This window comes from Nyctereutes procyonoides, unplaced genomic scaffold (genome assembly GCF_905146905.1).
Source record: "Nyctereutes procyonoides isolate TBG_1078 unplaced genomic scaffold, NYPRO_anot_genome, whole genome shotgun sequence".
In the NCBI taxonomy this organism is placed as follows: domain Eukaryota; kingdom Metazoa; phylum Chordata; class Mammalia; order Carnivora; family Canidae; genus Nyctereutes; species Nyctereutes procyonoides.
Genome location: NW_026575043.1, coordinates 268,979 through 276,186, shown reverse-complemented (window position 1 = coordinate 276,186; position 7,208 = coordinate 268,979). Strand labels below are relative to the sequence as shown.

The 7,208-nt window shown below is 43.8% G+C and overlaps 1 long non-coding RNA gene and 1 other non-coding gene across 2 annotated transcripts; one reads left to right on the top strand and one right to left on the bottom strand.

The window, feature by feature from the left end:
• Positions 1–337: 337 nt before the first annotated feature.
• On the bottom strand, positions 338–441 carry TRNAL-CAA (transfer RNA leucine (anticodon CAA)). Its single transcript has 2 exons — positions 404–441; positions 338–383 (listed from the first exon to the last, which is right to left on the bottom strand). It is a non-coding gene; the product is annotated as a tRNA-Leu (tRNA).
• Positions 442–509: 68 nt separating this feature from the next.
• On the top strand, positions 510–6,036 carry LOC129507979 (uncharacterized). The gene is made up of 3 exons (XR_008664111.1): positions 510–760; positions 3,488–3,678; positions 4,701–6,036. It is a non-coding gene; the product is annotated as an uncharacterized LOC129507979 (long non-coding RNA).
• Positions 6,037–7,208: the final 1,172 nt, after the last annotated feature.

The window sequence follows — 7,208 nt, the reverse complement described above, 5'->3', positions numbered from 1 at the left end:
ACGACGCCCGGCGTCGGCCGAGAAGACGAGACCAAAGCGCCGGGCGGGGACGCCAGGGAGAGCGCCCGCTTCCGGGAAGACGTGCGGGACTGGCCCCAAACCTCGCGCGTTTCTCAGCTCTCTCGCGATATCGCCACGGATTCCCTCCTCTCGGAGCTTCTGCACCAGAGATCCCGGCTTTCAAAATGTATCGCGATGTTCTCGCTCTTCACATTTTCGGTGTTTTTAACAGTCCCTGTAAGAAATTTTTATGTCCGTTAATACTAGACGTCGGTCGCACACCTCTCTGCAGGTTGATCTCAGTGTGTAGGAAATTAGAGGGAGGAGAAAAATTATGTGTCAGAAGTGGGATTCGAACCCACGCCTCCATTCGGAGACCAGAATCCCCAGCGGGGAAGCGGAGCTTGAGTCTGGCGCCTTAGACCACTCGGCCATCCTGACACCCTGCGGAAGAGCAGAGATTTTCCACTAAAGTCGATGTGGCGCGGTGGCGCTCCTGTGACGTAGGCTGCTCGCGGGAGGCGGCGCTCAGGACGGAGCCCGGCTGGCCGGGGGAGGAGGAGGAGGAGAGACCGGTCTGTGGACGGAGGGAGACTCCAGGGGAGGAGGGCAGCTGCCGCAGCGGCCGAGCGGCTGCGAGCACGGACTTCCCGAGCCTCTGTTCCGTTGCCCGCCTCTCGGCCTCGCCTACGCCCCGGCGCCGAGGGAAACGAGAACAAACGTGCCTCCCGGGAGTGCGTCTGCGAGCGCCTGCGCCCAGGTGCTCCTGTGCGGCGGCTGGGTCGGGGGCAGGGGAAGGGGCCGGGAAGGGCAGCGCCTGGGGCAGAGGCTGCGGAAGGATCCAGGTCCTCTCTTGGTCCTCGGGCAGCTCTCGGATCCGAGTCCTAATCCCTGTAGGTCGGCGGGCGGGCCGGAGACGCAGGGACCGGGAGCCTCACCGCCGGACCAGCCGCCCCCACGTTCTCCGCTCGCCGAGCGGTCGGGGCCTGACAGTAAATTCCTTCCCCGCTCGGGTTGGGGCTGAGCTCAGAGCGGACCCGGATCCGAGGAAACTGAGGAAACTGGGTACGTCCTAGAACGTCCCGATGGCTTGCTTGTTTTCCGCGTTCGCACAAAAACGTTCTGCTCGCTGCAAGGCAGAGGTTAGGTCTCTTCTAAATGAAAAGAGAAGTGATTTGAGTTGCTCGGCCCTGTCTTAGATTCCCAGACTGCCTGGCTTCAACGCTCCGACTTTTGATAGAAAATGGCTTTGACTGTGTGGTCTTCTCAGTCACAGATCGGAGGCCGTGCGCTGAGCGTGCTGCCCCGCACGGGTCAGATGTTCACAGACAGAAACGCCTGAAGCATGAACCTGCCGCTGCAACCTCTGTATTCCGTATTTGTTCCTCTCACATTACACGGTGATCACGATGTTTCTACAGAAGCTCAAGGATTTAAAAACGAACTTACATGGAACACTTAATGCTTTTCAGCCTGCTTTATGGCTGGCTTTGTTATTTGACGTGATGATTTGGGCGAATGACTTACGTTTTAGCGATCTGTGTCGATAGCTAAAGGCCCAGTTAAGTATTTCGTCACTTCAGGCTACTTATGGTCTGCTCGGGATGTTGTTTGAAAGAAAGAAAAATACACCTTCATCTTCTTAATAAACCTGCGGGTGGTTTGATGAGGGGCAGGCAAACGTATTTCTTATACACTCGCATCAAAGACACACTTGTGGCGAAAGTGAGTTGATAATGTGCAAAAGGTAGTCGTCACCACCTCATTTCTTTACCGTTAATGAAACAAATGTGTGTACTTTGGGTAAATAGATGAGTTCAAAGGATGGCTGATAGTCTTGTGATCTTAATTTATTTTATATAGTGATTTTTTTCTCCTCTTAGGAAGTACATTTAGTATAGTGTAGAAAATAATGACATTCTCATATAAGGTTATAGGACTTTTCATACATAAACATGAAATTTGTTGTAGAAAATTCTTTAGACCAAACATTTTAATCTAGGACTTCAACTTAATCTGTTCCTTGAACCTATTTTTATGTGGCCCTTAAAAACATACCCAAAAATCCTCATTGCTAATATAGCAATATAAATACTGTGGTCAGTGACAGTCTCTTTGGAGGTATACATAAAATTGCAAACTTGTATTCATATTCTTTTCTGTGATATGTTGTGCTAAAATCAAAATGCTTTTGCACCATTTTTTAAGACAATTTTTTTTCTTTTGACATTCATACCAGATTTATGGTAAATACTGCTCTGGGGGCTAAACATTTTTTTAGTGAAGATACAACCAGAACACTATGTGTTTCATAGTATTTCAACAATATGAAACATTTTATCCATAATTTCAACACTATGGAATTATGGATAAAAATTTCAAAATAGGTGGCATAGGTAAATATTTTTAGGCCTCATTCAAAATTCACTTAACAAACCATGCCATTTTTTTCTGGGAAGTAAAAAAAATGGTGTTTCATTGTTAGGTTATATTTTTCTGTAAGAACGTGGAAATTTTTTGATCTATGTTGTATTCCTCATTCATACTATAATTTTAAGGTTGTCTTATGTGTATTTTAGTAAATAGATGATTTTGAGATTCGAGGCTCCTAAAAGTTTGATTTGCTCATTTTCCCCTAAAATATTTCCAAAAAAAAAAAGAAAAAGAAAGAAAGCAAGCCATAAATTAATGCCTTGCCACTTCTCACCTTAATTTTCCTCCTTCAAAGATGTGAGATTTGCTGTACTTTCATAAGCTGTAGTTCTCTGGGAAGGAAGTTGTCCCAGAAGTGATTCTAGATGTGGCAATTTCAAGTTCCTAAAAATTTGTAATTATTACTGTTTTTCTGATTGCAAGCTACTGCAGACACCTCACATCAAACTGGTACTGTTGAACATTGGATTATTTCTGTTTTCTTAACTCTTGTCAGCAATGCTGTAAAGAACATTCTTCTGTAGATATTTTCAATATCCATAATTATTTCCTTACCTTTCTGGAAGTGGAATCCCTAGTTTTGGTACTGCGATTCAACAACAAAGCATTTTAATGGATGAGAGGTGGCAAGGCATTATTTTATGGCTTTATTAATGAGTTTCAACTTTGTGTTTGAAGGATTTTCATATTCTGTAAATTTGCAAATTGCTTACCAAATTTTTATTCATGTGTTCATCTTTCCTTATTGATTTGCAAAACTCATTATATGAAAGATAAACCCTCGTGATAGTTTCTATTTCCCAAGAACCCAGGCAGAAATTCTTTTATTGTAATTTCTCTTTTAATCTCATTAAGCCCCTTAAAACTTAATTTTCATCTCATAGAAACTATGAGCTATAAAATTAACAAGGTTCCCTTATCAATCTTTAAAAACAAACACGTGGGTAGCATTTAGTATACTTTTGTCTCTTTCTTTTATGGCATATTGAACTCCTGCTACCTTGACTTTATGTTTTAATATACTTTTTTTTTTTTTTTTTTTTTTTTATGATAGTCACAGAGAGAGAGGCAGAGACACAGGCAGAGGGAGAAGCAGGCTCCATGCACCAGGAGCCCAACGTGGGACTCGATCCCGGATCTCCAGGATCACGCCCTGGGCCAAAGGCAGGCGCCAAACCGCTGCGCCACCCAGGGATCCCTGACTTTGTTTTAAATGGCTTGAAGTCCTTTCTGGAATAAAGTGAGGTATAATTATATGAATATTTTTACTATTTACTAACATTTACTGTGCAATAGGACTCCCCCATCTTACATTTTTATGAAAACATCTTCCACAAGAGGGATTTTGAAAGACCTGAAAATATTAAAGGGTAGAGAGGACTCAAATGAAAACAAGCTGACAGGAGTGGTCCATACCAGTTTAAAAGAAAGAATTTAACTCCACTCCCAACCTTGAAATGAGTATTTTATGCAAAGCTCATAAACACATCTGATTCTCTAATTATCATGTCCAGGATTTACTTTGGAGTAACAGCAATAGTGGAAATTCAGATGAGGCTATATTGGAAATGAAGTTGGCAATAAATTGATTGTTGAAGCCAGGAGATGCTATAGGGAGTTCACTCAATATTTCCCTCATTTTTTTGTGTGTACTTCAAGGTCTCCATTGTGAAGAATTCAATGCAGCTGGAAAAATCCTCCATAATCTCATCAAAATCATCTGTTAATTCTTTGGTGTATTTCTTTCCAGTTAAAAAAAAAAAAGTGTAAGTTGAGAAATGTGAAATCTCTACTTACACTAAAATAAGTTATCACCTCTATTTCTATTATATTCTTGTGTATCACAAACCCCAAACTGGACATGGCAATTGTATGCAACACTATAATCCAGACAAATCTTCTGAATGAGGAATCAGGGGATAGAGAGAAATGTACCTCAAAGTTACCTTCAAATGCCCTGGTTACACTTCAAACTCCAAATGTAAAATTAAGCCCACAAATAAGCCACATCTGAGATATTTATGCTTTCTTTCCAGTTGGGACAAGGAAATGTAACTGAGCCACTGTGGTCATATCCAAGTACTGTCCAGAGTTTGAAATCCAGACTACTTTGCTAACACCCTAGCAAAACTAGTTCCCAAGTAATTACACTGGTTTGGCAGAGCTTTCCCATTCCTGAGACCTCAACACAGGCAGAATTCCTGCATTCAAGGAGGTGCCCGGGTGTTGTGATTTAATTACACAATCAAGTAAAACTTTTCTTGCAGGCCTGAACCCATGAATACTGGTGTGTCAGCCCAGGAAGTGATGCCCCAGGATCCAGCCTCCTCAGACCAAGGCTGTTCACAGGGAGGTCTGCAGCGCACATTTCCCTTGCCCACACATCAGCTTTGGTTGCTGTCTGCTCCTTTTTCATGTTATTTTTTCCTCTTAACTGACTTTACTAACTTTTCGAAGAACGGAAGCCATGCTCTCTTGTATCCTCCTGGGGAGTCAAGTTCAGCTGGGGGACCCAACACTGGGTAATTGTGTCATTTGAATCAAAGAATCATTGTCCTTCATTAGTGAAGAGGCAACATACCCACCATTAGCACACTAAGAATGAAACTTTTCAGTGCTGGGAAGAGATGCAATTCCTGTTTACAGTCTTTGGCTGGAATCGCAGATAACTAAGGGCATTGACAAGTGGCTTATTTCCTGTAATGACAGCGATTGGCTTTCAGTGTCATGGCACTTGTTACTTGTTAGTCACTTCTCCCAAGTATTTCTCATCTTCCCAATTGTGCACATCCTAGGAGCAGGGCCGTGTTCAGTTTCCTTTTATTCTCTGTCTGGTTGGGGAAGATGCTCCTATCTTCCCGCCAGGCCACTATCAGCACTATTACACACAGTAATATCCTAGGGCAGTAAAATCTGAAGAATGAGTTGTTGAAGTCTTAGTGTGTAATTAACAGCTTCAGATGTTCTGAGGAAAGAACCAGACAGGAGCCAGAAGGATGGTACCAGGCCCCATGTTTGCCTTAAGGGGCCCAAATCCTCATTCTGCGAATTCAGATGTTGCTTATCTTTCTGCAGGAGTAAATTTAGAATCATTTACAACTTCATTTGGGATGAGGATCCCAAATGGTAGGGTTATCTCTTTTAATTAAAAATTTAAATAATTATAAAATATCTGTGAACCCACAAGAACCAGAAGATAACCAATAACATGAACACTTCCCTGCTCCTCTTTGCCATCCTTCTACACACCCCACTGGTCATCACCGTCCTGTTGTTCAGGTTATAAAACGGGTATTGTAAGGTATGTGGTCTTCTGACACCCCGCATGGTTAAGAATGCTTACTCTGGAAACACGTCCACATTTACAATGGAAGTAGTGTTGAGTCCAACAAACTTATCACAGCTCTAGCTGCTGCTAATAAAAATGCATCAAGAAGGGACACCTGGGTAGCTCAGCAGTTGAGCATCTGCCTTCATTCAGCTCAGGGCGTGATGCAGGGTCTGGGATGGAGTCCTGCATCAGGCTTCCTGCGGGGATCCTCCTTCTCCCTCTGCCTATGTCTGCCTCTCTCTCTCTCAGGAATAAATATTTTTTAAAAAATGCATCAAGATGCTGCTCCTAGAGCACTGGGTCTCCTGGAGATACAGCAGGCCCCTGGTGAGCCCCTCCAAGATAGCCTGGAGACAGCTCCAAACTGGCAGCAAAGGCTGGGAGGCCATGCCACGCCATGGGACACATGTTCTCGGACACCTCCAAGATGTCCTCTTTGTGGGCTCCTATTCCTCCCCTCTGCCCCAGTGGACTGGAATAAGAGTTTTGAATGGGATTCTACAGCCAACTTTCCAGCTGCAGACCCTTACATCTCAAGTAGACACTTCCTGTTGAAAGCAGGTCAGTGGAGTGGCACTTTGAGGCTTTCAGTCAATGCTCAGCCTTCTCATGCAGAAAAGCATAATACTGAGGGGAAGGATAAGGTGTATGTGGTCAAGTGTTCCATCTTAGTTTGAATCCTGGTTCTGCTGCTCCCTAGCTGTGCACCTTGAATAAGCCACTTACCTCCTCTGTACCTCCATTTCTGCAACTGTAAAATAGTTCAATAGTACCCACTTTGTAGGCTTGTGAACATTCACAAACTACTGTGTGCCTTGGTCCACGTCTATATATTTCACATACATACACTATAAGCCCCTCTTTATAGGTCCTTCTTACATGATTTCACTTTACATAATGAATGGAAGAATGAATTAGGACATGATCTCACCAATTCATGATTTTCAGCCATGGAACCTCCATGGTCTGTATAGGACAAACTATAGACCATAAAATCTTGTCTTCTGAGGCCACGTCCAGAAGCAGGAAAGATCCAAATCCCTGGAACAAAGCTGTTCTCTCAGCCTAATCTTGCCTCCTCAGCACATGGTGACCCTTGGGTCCCCAGGGGCTTAGCCTGGTGCCTGGGCTAGAAGCCAGTTCTGGACCTTCTGACCTACACCCAGCATAGCTGCAACATCCCACTGCCAGTTATAAAAAGGACTTGAGAGAGCTCTTTCCTACTGAAATTACAAGATTAACCAACACAGAGCTATAGGCTGTGGATGGCCAAACTGCTTTCTTAGCACCATCAGGAAGTGGTAGATAGTACTGCAAAGTAGTATTTTCATCCAGTTTGAAGTCTAATGTTGGCCAAACAGGATTCTGGACCCATAGGGGAAATCAACACCCTTAACTACCCCTCCAGTCCCACCCCCAACCTCTATGAACCCAATCCTACCAA